At 48.0% G+C, this 14,435-nt stretch overlaps 1 non-coding gene across 1 annotated transcript; it reads right to left on the bottom strand.

Moving 5' to 3' along the window:
- Nucleotides 1-613: 613 nt before the first annotated feature.
- Nucleotides 614-707, bottom strand: TRNAI-UAU. The gene is made up of 2 exons: nucleotides 670-707; nucleotides 614-649 (listed from the first exon to the last, which is right to left on the bottom strand). It is a non-coding gene; the product is annotated as a tRNA-Ile (tRNA).
- Between the last annotated feature and the right edge of the window lie 13,728 nt (nucleotides 708-14,435).

Genomic DNA, 14,435 nt, shown 5'->3' with positions numbered 1-14,435 from the left:
GAGCTGATCCCAGACCTGACCTCGGAGCTGACCTCGGAGCTGACCCCGGAGCTGACCTGGGAGCTGACACCGCAGCTGACCTCGGAGCTGACCTCGGAGCTGACCCCGGAGCTGACCCCAGAGCTGACCCCGGAGCTGACCCCGGAGCTGACCCCGGAGCTGACCTTGGAGCTGATCCCAGACCTGACCTCGGAGCTGACCCCGGAGCTGACCCCGGAGCTGACCCCGGAGCTGACCCCGGAGCTGACCCCAGAGCTGACCCCGGGAGCTGACCCCGGAGCTGCCCAAACCGCAGAGCGCAGGGCCCAGGTTTTCCGCTCCCCTGCTCAGTTCCCAGAGAGCTGAGGATTCCTTTAAAGAAAGGAGCGGGGAAAGGATGAGGGGTTCCTGCGAAGCCGTGCAGTGGTTGTAAGGTCTCGGGTGAACTCCATCGGCCTCCTTCTGGTCTGTGGTTTCTTCCTGTTCGAAAACTACCAAATGCCCTCCTTAATCGTGGGAATATCCGCGGTCTCAGCATGGAAAATAAAATACCCTCCTTCCAGCTTTTTCTTTCCGGAGGAGGCAAAAATGCATTAGAATAAGAGGAATCTGAAATCGCAAAGGGAAGAAAACATGCTCCAGGTGAGGCTCGAACTCACAACCTCGGCATCACCCGCACATATACTGCCGTATAAGTACCGCGCGCTAACCGATTGCGCCACTGGAGCATGCTTTCCCCGGCGCCGGCGCGCGCTCTACAGAGCCTCGGGCCCCGCGGGGCCGCCTCCCGCACCCGCCGCCCGCCCGCCTCCGAGCCGCGCCGCTGCGGTCTGCACGGCCGCCCCGGTCCCTCCGGGAGAGGGCGGCGCCTCTGCGTCTGAGCCGCGGGGCCCAGCACGCGCCCTCAGGAGCCCCGAGCAGCGGCGGCGGAGAAGGGGCGCGCGGACCGCGGCTGCTCCCCGCCTTCCCGCGTCCGGGGGAGACCCGAGCCGTCCGGCCGACGCGCGGCCTCCCGGAGCACAGCCCGCGGCGCGGGGATGCTCCCAGCGGGCCGGGACCCCGGGGAGCCCAGTCGGCCAGGCCCGGGCGGCACCCCGCATCCTGCCCGCCTGCCTGGAAGCCGCGCGTCCCCCGCATCCTGCCCGCCTGCCTGGAAGCCGCGCGTCCCCCGCATCCTGCCCGCCTGCCTGGAAGCCGCGCTCGAGTCCGCGCCGGCCGCTCGGGCCTCTCCTGCGGGACCGTGGCCGCTCCTCGTTCGTGCCGCCGCTTGCAGCGGCCCGGGCGGCGTCCACACCGCTCCCCTGCTCCTGCGCCCGTGTCGGGCTCGCAGGCTCCTTGCGGATCGTGTACCGCTGCCACGCCGTGCCCGCCCACGACCCTCGTCCCCTCCCCGGGGCCCCTCGGGAGGAAGGCCAGTTGGGTGCGTCTCTCTGCTTATCGCCTTGATTTGGGCCCGGGGAAATTGCGGCTCTCAGGGTGCGCGCACCCGAGCTCCGAAGCCTTGGGGCTGTTAGGAATAATGCCCGTGGAGCAGGAGAATTGTTTAACGAAGGGACTAGCCTGCCTGTTCTTTTTCTATTATTATTAACATATAATGTATTATTTGTTTCGGGGCTACAGGTCTGTGATCCATCAGTCTGACACAATTCACAGCGCTCACCATAGCACATACCCTCCCCAGTGTCCATCCCCCAGTCACCCCATCCCTCCCACCCCCCCTCCCCTCCAGCAACCCTCAGCTTGTTTCCTGAGATTAAGATTATGGTTTGTCTCCCTCTCTGGTTTCGTCTTGTTTCATTTTTCCCTCCCTTCCCCTATGGTCCTCTGTCCTGTTTCTCAAATTCCTCATATCAGTGAGATCATATGATACTTGTCTTTCTCTGATCAACTTACTTCGCTTAGCATAATACCCTCTAGCTCCATCCACGCCGTTGCAAATGGCAAGATTTCTTTCTTTTTTTTTATTAGCCTGCCTATTCTTTTTTTTTAATTTTTTTAATTGTTATGTTAATCCCCATACATCATTAGTTTTAGATATAGTGTTCCATGATTCATTGTTTGTGCATAACACCCAGTGCTCCATGCAGAACGTGCCCTCCTCAATACCCATCACCATAGCCTGCCTATTCTTGACCACACAGTGTCTACCAAACAGGACTGAGTAATAGACCAGCAGCCCGCCTTCTGCTTCCAGACACGCGGAATGTGGGGTGTCTACTGAGCGGCTGTACCCGTCTCATTCCATGGGTATTAACACCTTAACCTGAGAAGCAGTGAGAAGCACCGTAAGCTCTTGGGTAGATGAGCACCTCACCAGAGAATTTCCTCCAACATCCCCACCATACAGTCCTAGAGAGACACCAAGTTCGCCTGAACCTCTAGAGGTTGTTCCATCCACAGAACAACCCTAGCAATGACCCCTCGGATAGAGCTAAAGAGCGGCCGGGCACGGTTCTAAGTGGTTTACGTAAATCTCACAACAACACGCATGGTGCCGTGCTCCAAGTCTGGATCTAGATAAGAACCAGTATCTAGGGAATTATTGTTCTTAAGGGAGGAAAACACCATGACTCACAGTATCACTGGCTCTTAAACTGACTGTCATCAGAGGAGACAAGTCTGTGACACAACATAGGCCTCAGGGCATGAAGTCACCTTCACGGAGGAAAAAGCAGAGAGCTAAATGCTTGGAATCGTTAATGCTAAAAAAATAACAACCATCTCTGGCCTCCATCTCCTCCTCCATGGAAGCCTAGCCTGCATGGACTACATCACGGGCTCCCTGCCCTCGGCCTTCAGCGGGAATTTCATGGTGGGAACACTAGAAGGAGATCAGAATGAGAGAGGACACAGAGGCTGCAGTGTTCAGTTTCCTGCATTCTTTTCTGGAGGTCAACTCTGTCCAGTCCATCCAAGTGGACCTTTCCTTCAAGTTCCAGTAATGGCTTCTTTCCTCGTTCCTCAGGCCCTCAGGGTGCTAACCACCTGATAGCCCTCTACTCCATCCTTCCCCCCAAACCTGCCCACACCTTTATTAAATAGCCCCTTTCTGAAATCCTTCTAAAAATATCCCTCTGTACCCTCTTGATTTCCTGATTGATAGAAACCGTGATCGAATTGACAAGTATGAATGACGCAATAGTTTGGGAGATAGTTTATAATATCATGTTTTGAATGCGGGAGCAATAGCATGGAAATAAACATATTTTTGTAATTGACGGGGTTCAGAACACACTACCCCAAAATATGGCAACTTGGCAAATTAAATCTTTTAAGCTGAAGGAGTCTGAGAAAATATGAGAAGCAGGGAGGTCACTCGGACCCGCCCCTGCCCCTCTCCCCTGAAGCAGGTCATAAAACTCTCATGTGAGAGTTCCCTGAGGAAAGGGGCACCCTTCTGTCCAGAGACAAAGGGACGCCAAGAAGTTCCTCCCAGTTTACTAGACTTACCTTGTACCCTTTGGCCTATCGTATTTCCCCACAACGGTCCACTCTTCATCAAACTCAGCATAAAAATACTCAGCTTTGACCACTTCCTCGGGTTTTCATTTCCTTATGAAGGCTCCCATGTCCCATAAACCTCTTATCAAGTAAACTTGTATGCTTTCCTCCTGTTAACCTGTCTTTGTCAGTTTAATTTTCAGATCCAGCCAGGGACCCTAAGAGGGCCCAGGAAAACTTTTTTCCCTTCCCTACATAATAGTAATGCAAATACAGGGAAACCACTGGATCTTTAACCTACTTTTCAAGAAGACGAAGGCAATCTGGTAACAACTGAAACATCCTATTAAAGTCATCTCAGACAGGAACTATAGGGAATGCTCAAATTCTCTCTCAAAAAGATGATTCTGAAGAATCCATGATTCAAGGTTCTCATGATCCTGCTCTGGAAAGAATCTGATATGGCTGGGCTCCATCGCCATTTGAGAAAAATGATGTGCTTTTATAATCTGAGAAAAATGCCATTTACCTGTGGGTGTATCTTCTCTCCACAAATCTTTAAGACCGTATTAATAATATGAAAAGGCTGAATTAGGGGCACCTGGGTGGCTCAGTCGTTAAGCATCTGCCTTCAGCTCAGGTCATGATCCCAGGGTCCTGGGATCGAGCCCCGGATCGGGCTCCCTGCTCTGTGGGAAGCCTGCTTCTCCCTCTACCACTCCGCCTGCTTGTGTTCCCTTTCTCGCTGTATCTCTCTGTCAAATCAATAAATAAAATCTTTTAAAAATAAATAAAAATCATAAAAGAGTACTTTGTATCACTTAGCAAAAAATTGGAGAACTGGGACAAAACTGGTGATTTTCCAGGACAAGAGGCTTTCCTAAGGTTGATTCCGTAGAAGCTAGAGGGCCACAGAGACTAATACCCCCGGAGACAGTTAAGTGACTTGTCAGAGAGCCAAGCCTCAGCTTCCCCGGGCCCAGATGGTTTCACGGGAGAGAGCCTTTCAAATCCTCACGGATCACATGTGTGTGACTATACCCAGAAGAAAACCCGTCTAGGTTCTGTGAGTGACATAAGCATTACGTTGACATAAAACATTGACAAGAGGGGAAAAAATCAGTTTTAATTGCTCTTATGTATGTATAGGAGTTCACAGATGATTGAGATTTACATACTATCCTGGGATAACACAGAGGAATAGGGATTTGGAGCTTCTGAGTTGGCAGAGGCAAATTATCAAAAGGTACAGGAAGAAATGCTGGTAAATCAGTGTTGCGTTTTTGTGCAGAAAGTGTCTCCAGCAATAAACTTATCCCTGGGACTAGCTCTCTTCTTGGTACAGATACTTTGCCTAATGGAAGTTTCCCTTATAAGTGTAAATTTCCTTTACCAAAGGGGATATTTATACTGTAGTTTAGGCAGTTGAGGGTGGGGAGGGCAGAGGGGTTCTACTGTTGACTAAAAATAATCCATATCCAAAGTGGCATATTTTGGGGTGGAATATTTGGAACCCTTTTAATATTTAAATATTTAAATCATAGCATCATACAGGAAGAAGTGCCTTTGTTTTTTAATTTTACAACACCAGTATCACTCTGATACCAGCAACAAATAAAAGTAATGCAATAAAAGAGCACCAGTACAGGAATTCTCTGTACTTTCTGATGTAGGAAAGACTTAGGGATAGTAAGTCTCTAAGGAACTTCGGAAGCAAGGTTTCCAGGACCTTGAGGGGGCTAGCTGTTGTTGGGGAAAGGTCATTTATTACCGTCTAATAAAACCTGAGTCATGAGACCCTTCGGATGCATAATAATGGATCATCTGCTTGGGGGATGATTGCCAACGTGTATCTTGGGGGGGGGGGGGGGGTAGAGATAGAGGAAGTTTCCAAAAGAATTTTTATATTTTAAAGTTGACTCACGGGATCCTGGGGGTCGGGCCAGGATTGCCTTTTGCCCTCAGCAGGTATTAACATCCAGGCCGCTGAGCTCCCAGAGGAAGGTCACTCTGCGTGTTTCAAGGACTTGTCAGTGGGCTGTAGGGAGTAAGGAAATTTAATAATTTTTCTTCTGCCTTTGTTTCCCACATCACTTTCTGCTCGTTTTCCTGAAAAATCTAAAACTATTCTAAAAAATAAAGTTTGTTAATAAAAAAACTGATTAATTTTGCTTTGTAAAGTAGGAAAAATAATTTTCCCTCTGCCCCTCAGAGTGCTAGCCCTAGATCCCTGTTGTAAACAATTAGCAAAAGAAAAACAAACAGAAACTCCTGTATGTGATGTGGGAAACAAAGGCAGAAGAAAAATTATAAATCGTTAAATTTCTTTACTACCTAAAGCCCATTGACAAGTCCTTGAAACACGCAGAGAGACCTTCCTCTAGGGGCTCAGCAGCCTCAATGTTAATACTTTGCTAAGGGCAAAAGGCAATCCTAGCCCGACCCCCAGGCTCCTTTAAGTCTACTTTAACATATAAAAATTCCTTTAGAAATTTCCTTCATCTCTAAACCCTCCAAGATACGTGTTGGCACTTGTCCCCCAAGCATATGGCCCACTGATAGACATCTGAAGGGTCTCATGACTGAGGTTCTATTAGACGGTAATAAATGACCTTTTCCTAACAATAGCTAGCCCCCTCAAGGTCCTGGAAACCTTGCTTCCAAAATTCCGTAGAGACTTACGCTGTCCCTAACCCCCTCCCAACTTGAAAGTATATAATAGGCCACTCCTCATGACCCCAGCGAGGCTCTTTCTGCCCCCCTTCCCCATCCTGTCCCTGTGCTTTAATAAAATCACCTTTTTGCACCAAGGACATCTCAAGATTTCTTTCTTGGCCATCGGCTTTGAACCCTAACATCGTCTTTCCTACATCATATGTATGGAAGATATCCAGGGTATCACCCAGTGACTTCCAACTCTAGCTTAAATACCGTCTGTAGTTAAAGACGAAAAAGAGAAAGGTGTAGGGAGGCCAGTTTTGAAGAGGTTATCAGGAAAAGCAAGACAAACATGGGTCATGTTTGTCATGCAGAGTAAAGTCAGTGCCTTCTCCTTTGATAATGTTATGGACCCCAACTTCCGCTGCCTGTCGCCTGGAAGATCATTAGTCAAGAGAGGAATTTTGATTGGAAAGGAATTTGAGCTTTAATCAGGAAACCAGCACACTGGGGAGAAGGTGGATGCTTGTCCAAAAGCCAGCTCCTAGGTTTCTGCCCAGCCCAGGGGTTTTTAAAGGATTTAGGATAGTTCGTAAGCAAGGGGAGCGCAGAAGCCCGCAACATTTCTGGATTCCGTGCCCACGCCAGGATGCTAGTACAGATACTCTCATGCTGGGGTGAGGCAGGGTGAGGGAGCTCGGTTCCCGTCTCGAGGTGTGCAGGAGGACTCTGTTCTTCTTGCAAAGGAGGACAAGATCTACAGAAACACAAAGGGAGGTTAGCAAAATCATTTGTGTGACCTGAAAAAGAAAAACATTTTGCTAAAAAATGGCTAGGCTATTCAGAAAGCTGGGGCAGCTTGGCCTGGGAAAGTTCTGGTCCTTCCCTCCTCAGGGCCAGGGGTCTGCAAATCTCAAAGAGAGAAAATTAGTTCCCTTACAGATCAAGGGCCTTGGGTCAGTGAGGAGTGTGTTAACTAGAAGCAAGTTAACCCTTGAGGCTGGTGGGAGTGCTGTTAGATTTTCTTATGATTGAAAGTCATCCTTCTCTTTCTGGTGCAGAGGACACACAAATGGAGATTTCCTTTATAAATTGCCCTTACAAAGGGTATCTTCTACTCTGTTTTTAGAGCTTCTCCTGTGTCTGCTTTTTCTCAAAAATAATCAGCTCAAAATAATCCTTATGCCAAAGAGGCATATTTTGGCGTGGAACATTCTGCTATCCTTCAGTTTACTAATACCGCTGCAAGAGGGATTCACCAAGAAATCCAGCAGTCCGCTTTTTAAGTGTACTTGCAAAAAAAGCAAAGCGGTCGTTTCAATCATTTAAAATTGGTTCAGGGACGCCTGGGTGGCTCAGTCGGTTAGGCGTCTGCCTTCGGCTCAGGTCATGATCCCAGGATCCCGGGATCGAGTCCCGCATCGGGCTCCCTACTCCACGGGGAGCCTGCTTCTCCCTCTGCCTCTGTCTCTCTCTCTGTCTCTCATGAATAAATAAATAAAATCTTTAAAAAAAATAAAATAAAATTGGTTCAATACTTCATAATTTATTAATGTAATTCACCAATTATAGGTCAAATGAAAAAAATTACATAAACTTGAGAGTGTAGGCCAAATAGGGAATAGGTAAATTCAGTATACTTTCCCTAAAAAAAATAAGCTCTTAAAAATACTTATGGGTGGGGGCGCCTGGGTGGCTCAGTCGGTTAAGCGTCTGCCTTCAGCTCAGGTCATGATCCCAGGGGCTTGAGATCAAGCCCTGCACCAGGCTCCCTGCTCAGTGGAGGGTCTGCTTCTCCCTTTCTCTCTCCCTCTCCCCCACTTATGCTCGCATTCTCCTTCTCTCAAATAAATAAAAAAAAAATACTTATGGGTGTATATGTAGGGGCCTAGGGCAGGCTGCGCCAAGATGGGCTACTTTGGCATAAAGATTATTTTGAATTAAAAGCCATCAATACCCAGCACATTCAGGAGAAGCTCTTTTTTTTTTTAAGATTTTTTATTTATTTATTTGAGAGAGAATGAGAGAGAGAGAGAGAGAGAGCACGTGAGAAGGGGGAGGGTCAGAGGGAGAAGCAGACTCCCCGCCAAGCAGGGAGCCTGATGCAGGACTCTATGCTGGGACTCCAGGATCATGACCTGAGCCGAAGGCAGTTGCTTAACCAACTGAGCCACCCAGGCGCCCCAGGAGAAGCTCTTTACCTTCCCCACAACTGCCTAAAAAGAACTTAGATAGAGGTCCTGCTTCAGGAAGAGAGCTGCCACCAAGGGTAACCACATTATGGTACAAACCAGCTATGGTGGACAGGAGGAAGCTAGCAAGGCCTGTTTGATGAAGATGCTCTCTATGTCCTGTTGTTCCTAAGTGGCCCAGCAAACATTTGTGTACCGGACTTTTACTCTTTTTCATCTTCCTGTGAATTGCATTTCTTCCCTTTGAGTCCCAGACCCCTACCCCCTTGTCCTTGCTTGAGGATGACATATAAGCCTCATTTCACCTGACTATCTTTAGAATTTCCATGTCTGTGTGGATTCCCCATACACATGCTATTAAATTTTATTTTCTCCTGTTAATCTGTTTCATGTCAACTTGATTCTTAGTCCAGCTAGAAGGACCTTGAAGGGGACAGGAAATTCTTGCTCCCCAACAGAAACACAATTATAATATCCTGTAGGTACAGTGGAGTGCCCTGTTTTGTGTTCTGGGGGATGTGCTGCAGGGATGGGGATGGTGGGTTATCTTCTGGCCTCAGAATACCCTTTCTCAGAGCCTGGGGCCCCTGGGCCCTTCACGCTACTTGGCAGACCACCATCACACCCTCTTGCAGAATGGGTATTGACTTGTCTGGCTGATTCACATGGGACAGTCCTTGTATGCCATGGTTTTGTGCAAGTCTAAAGGCATCACGAATGGTCCAGCTCAACTACTCTGGTTCCTACAAACTTTCCTATTTGGAATAGCATCTCTCTCCATCTTGATTTCTTAGAGACCCAAACACCAAAAATAAAGAAGGTATCCAAAATCTTTCTCTACACTTTGACATTCAATTTCACTGTTTTTTTGGGGGGGGGGTTGAATTTACTTGATCTTTCTACTTTCCAGAAATTTAAGATGCTCTAGTCATTCATTGTTCTTTCGTATGCTCTGGTTGAGCTTGACTAGATAATAGGAAAGCCTTTAAGCTTCCCAATTCTGCAGACTAACCTACTTGGCAGAGGGCTACCAGCTACCTTCTTGAGGTTCTCGGCAGTGTTGGTGCTCTTCCTATCACCGGTTTAAGCCATGTACTAAACTTTCTTGTTGGTATAACTTTGCTTCCACTTTCTGACTAAAACACCTTACCCTTACCACCCCAACTCAGCTCTCCTTTCCCCCAATTTTTTCCACCTTTCTGAACCAGGACAGAGTGACACTTCCCCAGCACATCAGTTCCACACCGCTAGGCACCTACGAGGCATGGTCTTATCCTCTCAAACTACCATTTCTCACACCACCAACAAAGGGAAGGAAGATACGCAAGCACCCGGAATGGGCCAGGCTGAGCAGTAACGCAGAGGCACAGAGGATACGCTGAGGACCAAGAGGAGAGGACTGGGGAACACCTTCCCTGGTCCTGCCAGCCGCAAACCATCCTTCCCTCCACGTGGCCCCACGGACACCGCACTCTGTGGTGGCCAGGGGTCTGACGGACGCTGCTAAGATTGCTCCTTCCGGTCAGGATCATATCTTAGCTCTTTTTTGTTTCCCCAGCACCTGTCCCATTGCCTTGCACACAGGTGTCCTATCAGTGTTTTCTGAACAAAGGACGGAAATTCTGATTTCACTTTCCACTTGTTCAGTATCATTCCAAGTTTCATATGAAAACTGCAGAACCTACTCACGTACTCTTTTCTCAAAGAAAAGCACAGGGCTGCCCTTGACTGGTAGTGCCTTTCTGTGGGTCCCTAGGTAGGAATCCTGTCTGTTTCACACACACCTGCCTGCTCTTAGTCACTTTCTCCAGACTCTGTAACGTCTCCCTCCAGCTCCGCTTACTCAAACACAGACAGTCCTGTGAGCTAGAGATTCTAACCGGAAGCTAGTTGCTACCTCTCCATTCACCTGATTAGACCTTTTTACTACTGACTGGTTCGGGCAGGAGGGTCATCCACGCTGTCCCCTGACCTTGGCAGAATGACTCTGTCACTTCCAGGAGCCATTAGGTTTCCTTTCCTGGGAGACCACCTGCCTGTTCTCTAGGGACTAGACCTTATTTTCCTTCTATGATGCAGGAGGGCATATTATCTGTTTTAAGCAAACATTTATGAGGGACAGCACCCTCTCAAAGAAAGAGACCCTGAATAAAAGTACAACCCTGAAAGACTATGGACTATGAATTGGACTATGATCTCTGGTGGAAATCCATTTCTACAACTAAATTTCAGTCTTTCTTGTTTCTTTTGTGATTAGGGGGTTGCTTTTTGGTAGGGAAAAAGATTTTTTAATCACAGAGTTGAACATCTTGGAAATCCAACCCAGATTTTTAAAAAGCATGGTCCTCTCGAAAGAGAAATAGTCATGACAATAATATTAATGGTGACAGCAACAATATGGCAGATTATTGAATGAAATGGATTAACTTGAATAAAATGCTATGAATTCTCAAAAAATAAAATACATAAAATAAAGTATCACGTATATTTTGAACACTGCTTTTGAGTAGTCAACCTATGTTATTAAGAGCCCCATTCATCTCAAGGCAGAAGTTAGAAACTCATTTTCTCAGTCTCCCTGGAACCCAGGGTGCAGAGGTTGACCTAGATTTTTCTCCAATAGACACACTTATAAAGGACTATGATTTAGAGGAGAGTAATGTGAGGAAGAAGCATGGATAGATTTTGTTGATTTTTCCAGGATGTCAGTGGAGACCCATTGGTTGTTAGACTAGGCAGTTAGTGAGGCTCTAACAGATGCCTGGAGGCCAGCAAGGAGGAGGCCATGGGCAGCTGTGGGGAAGGTCAGAGGCCTGTCCTGGCAGCATCCACGAGAAGCCGATCCCACCAGCAGGCCCAAGACTGTGGCGCCACGACAGGAAAGCCCTGAGCAAGTGAGGAAGAAAAGGCCCAAACTCTCCTACCAAAAAATCCTTGCTCCAAGTAATGAATATTCCACTCCCTTGTTAACAACTCAATAAAAGAAACCCAAACGCCATGCACACAGCTCTCTCTCTCTCTTTCACCTGCTCTCACATCTCGAGAACGTACTTTCGCTTTAATAAATTTTCCCGCTTATATCACTGTACACTGTGCTGTGTCTGTCCTCGAGTTCTCCCATGAGGAGACCAAGAGCCTTCAGCGCCATCTTTGGGGTGGGCTGGGTGGGGGCCTCAGGGCCTGGGGTCTCTCCAGTTCACCTGGCAGATGGCTCTTGGGAACAGCTAATGTCCTGAAACTTGCTTGGGGTCAGCTCTTCTCAGATGTTATCAGGCGTATGGGGCCCTAGGAGGAAACTCAGAATGATGCACTTTCTTGCCTCCGTCTTGGAGTGGGAACAGAGCTTCTTTGGTTTACTCAGATGCAAGGTGAAATACAGAACATGAGTACATGGGGCCTACCAGAGAAACGGCAGGAATGGAGTCTTCCTAGAAGGTAGTCCCTTTGATGTAGTTTTGGAATGTTGGTGAGGTTGGTGGGGTCCGGAGCCGATGGCCAAGATAAAAAAAAGTCTGGAGACATCTTTGGTGCAAAATGGTGGTTTATTAAAGCCCGGGGACAGGACCCGTGGGCAGAAAGAGCTGCTGCCCCGGGGTTGTGAGGGGAGGCTGATTATATACTGTGCGGCTGGGGGAGGTGAGGCAAAGGGAGGTTTTCAAAAGGACTTTCATATGCTAAAGAGGACCTACCAGATACCAGAAGCCTTGCCATCGTCAAGTCAAGGTTGTTCTTCCCTCTAGCAAGGCAGTAACATGATGACAGTTGGGAGCTTCCCGGAGGAACATTACACTCTGCTCGCTTCAAGTATCTGTCAATGGGCTGAGGGTTATTAGGACATTTAATTTCATCTACTTTCCTTCTGGAACTTAGGTTATTGATAAGAATGCCTTTTCCTTGTAAATCACCAAGACATTTGTAAATTGAGGGAGACTCAGGTCCTACAGGACTGTGATTAAGTTAACCATTTGTTTTCCCTTCCCTTAGCTTTGGGGCAGCCCGAGGGCCTGAGGGACATCCCACCTGGGAGTGGGGGGCGGGGAGTTGTGGGGTGTCAGCTTGTGCTTTGTCCCCAGCTTGCCTTCTGCTCCCTCATCACCTTCAGCTTCCCTGTGTCATTAACCAGGGTCAGAATAATTTCTCTGTAACAACGCTAATGACTGGTCTTACTTTCCAGTACAGTATAATATCAAATCCTAACCCAATTTAAATCTTTCTCTTTTCCCAGCTCAGGCCTTTTTAGGCTCTCGAACCTGCAGGGGGTGAGGAGGTATGCTTGCTCTTCTAACTATCCCTCCTCCCCCCTGCTGCCCTTTCGGGCTCCTGCGCGGTCGAGCAGGGGGGGCTGGGCCAGCAGCGGGCACAGCAGAGGAAAGAAGAGGGAAAGGACGAACAAAAACCACCTTGTCATTTTGTGTAGCTGGTCCTGCGTGTGGCCCTCTCCCGGCTTTACAAGGACTCCCGCGCAGAGCGCGTCCTTCGCTGCTAGGCAGCATGTTACATTGGTCAGAAACCCTGCCTCCCTGAGGAAACTCACCTCCATTCTCCGTGGCAAGCAAAGCTTCTCCTGATCGGGCTTGTCTGTGTGCACCCCACTCAGACTCTGTCCTCCTGCCGGTCGTCCCCGTCCCCACTGCTGCCCCAGGCCCTGCACACATTCCTTCCTACGTGAGGGAGGGAAGCCGCAGTCCCTCAGAGGAGACACACATCCATCACCAAGAAACACCCAGCTTTTTCTGATACCTGGGAGGGGGATGGTTCACCCTCTTTGTACCTCACTCCTCACTCTGCCATCAGGGCAGCTACTCAGGCTCTTGCTTCTAGATGTTTTTAGCCATCAACCTGTAAGTTTTTTGAACCCTGTGCTTTGGGGATTTTTCTGGAGACTCATCCCGTAGGCATGATGATCACTAACTCAATCTCCAACCCCTCGCCCCTTCCTGGAGGATGGTTGGGGGAGAGCAGCTGAAAATTCCAAGCCTCTGATTGAGGCTCAGTCTCCCAGTGACCAGCCCCCATCCAGGAGCCCACCCAGAGTCACCCCATTAGAAAAAAAGACACTCCTGTCACCCAGGAAATTCCAGGGGATTTAGGAGTTCTGTGCCAGGAACTGGGGTCAAAGACCAAATGTTAGACCAAAAGATGCTCCTAGTGCTCTTATGACTTGGGAAACTACAAGGGTTTTTAGGAGCTTTGTGCCTAGAACCAGGGACAGAGGTTAATAGGTATATACAGTTGATCCTTGAACAACGCAGGTCTAAGCTGCATGGGTCCACTTATATGCAGATTTTTTTCAATAAATACAGCACAGTATTGTAAATGTATTTTGCCTTCCTTGTGATTTCTTTTCTTTTCTTTTCTTTTTTAAGTAATCTCTATGCCCAACATGGGGCTTGAATTCACAACCCCAAGATCGAGAATCCCATGCTCTACTGACTGAGCCCATCAGGTAGTCCTGTGATTTTCTTAATAAAATTTCTTTTCTCTAGCTTACTTTATTGTAAGAGTACAGCATACAAAATAAATGTTAATTGACTGTTTATATTATAAGGCTTCCGGTCAACAATAGGCTATGATGTGGGAAACAAAAGCAGAAGAAAAATTAAATTTCCTTACTATCTACAGCCCATTGTCAAGTCCTTGAAAGAGGCAGAGTGACCTTCCTCTAGGAACTCAACTGCCTCAGTGTTAATACTTTGCTAAGGGCAAAAGGCAATCCTAGCCCAAAACCTCCCCCGCCTCCCCCCAGGATCCTGTAAGTCTACTTTAATGTATAAAAATTCCTTTGGAAACTTCCTTTATCTCTACCCGGCAAAGTACATGTTGGCAATCGTCCCCCAAGCATATGGCCCACTGATATACATCTGAAGGGTCTCGTGACTAAGGTTCTATTAGACGGTAATAAATGACATTTTCCCAACAACAGCTAGCCCCCTTCAAGGTCCTGGAAACCTTGCTTCCAAAATTCCTAAGAGACTTACTATCCCTAACCCCCTCCCAACTTGAAAGTATACAATGGATCGCTCCTCATGACCCCAGAGAGGCTCTTTCTGCCCACGGGTCCTGTCCCTGTGCTTTAATAAAATCACCCTTTTGCACCAAAGATGTCTCAAGAATTCTTTCTTGGCCGTCGGCTTCGAACCCTAACGTCTTTCCTACATCACGCTA

Source organism: Phoca vitulina, unplaced genomic scaffold (genome assembly GCF_004348235.1).
Source record: "Phoca vitulina isolate PV1807 unplaced genomic scaffold, GSC_HSeal_1.0 scaffold125, whole genome shotgun sequence".
Classification (NCBI taxonomy): domain Eukaryota; kingdom Metazoa; phylum Chordata; class Mammalia; order Carnivora; family Phocidae; genus Phoca; species Phoca vitulina.
This window is presented reverse-complemented; position numbering and strand designations above follow the sequence as displayed.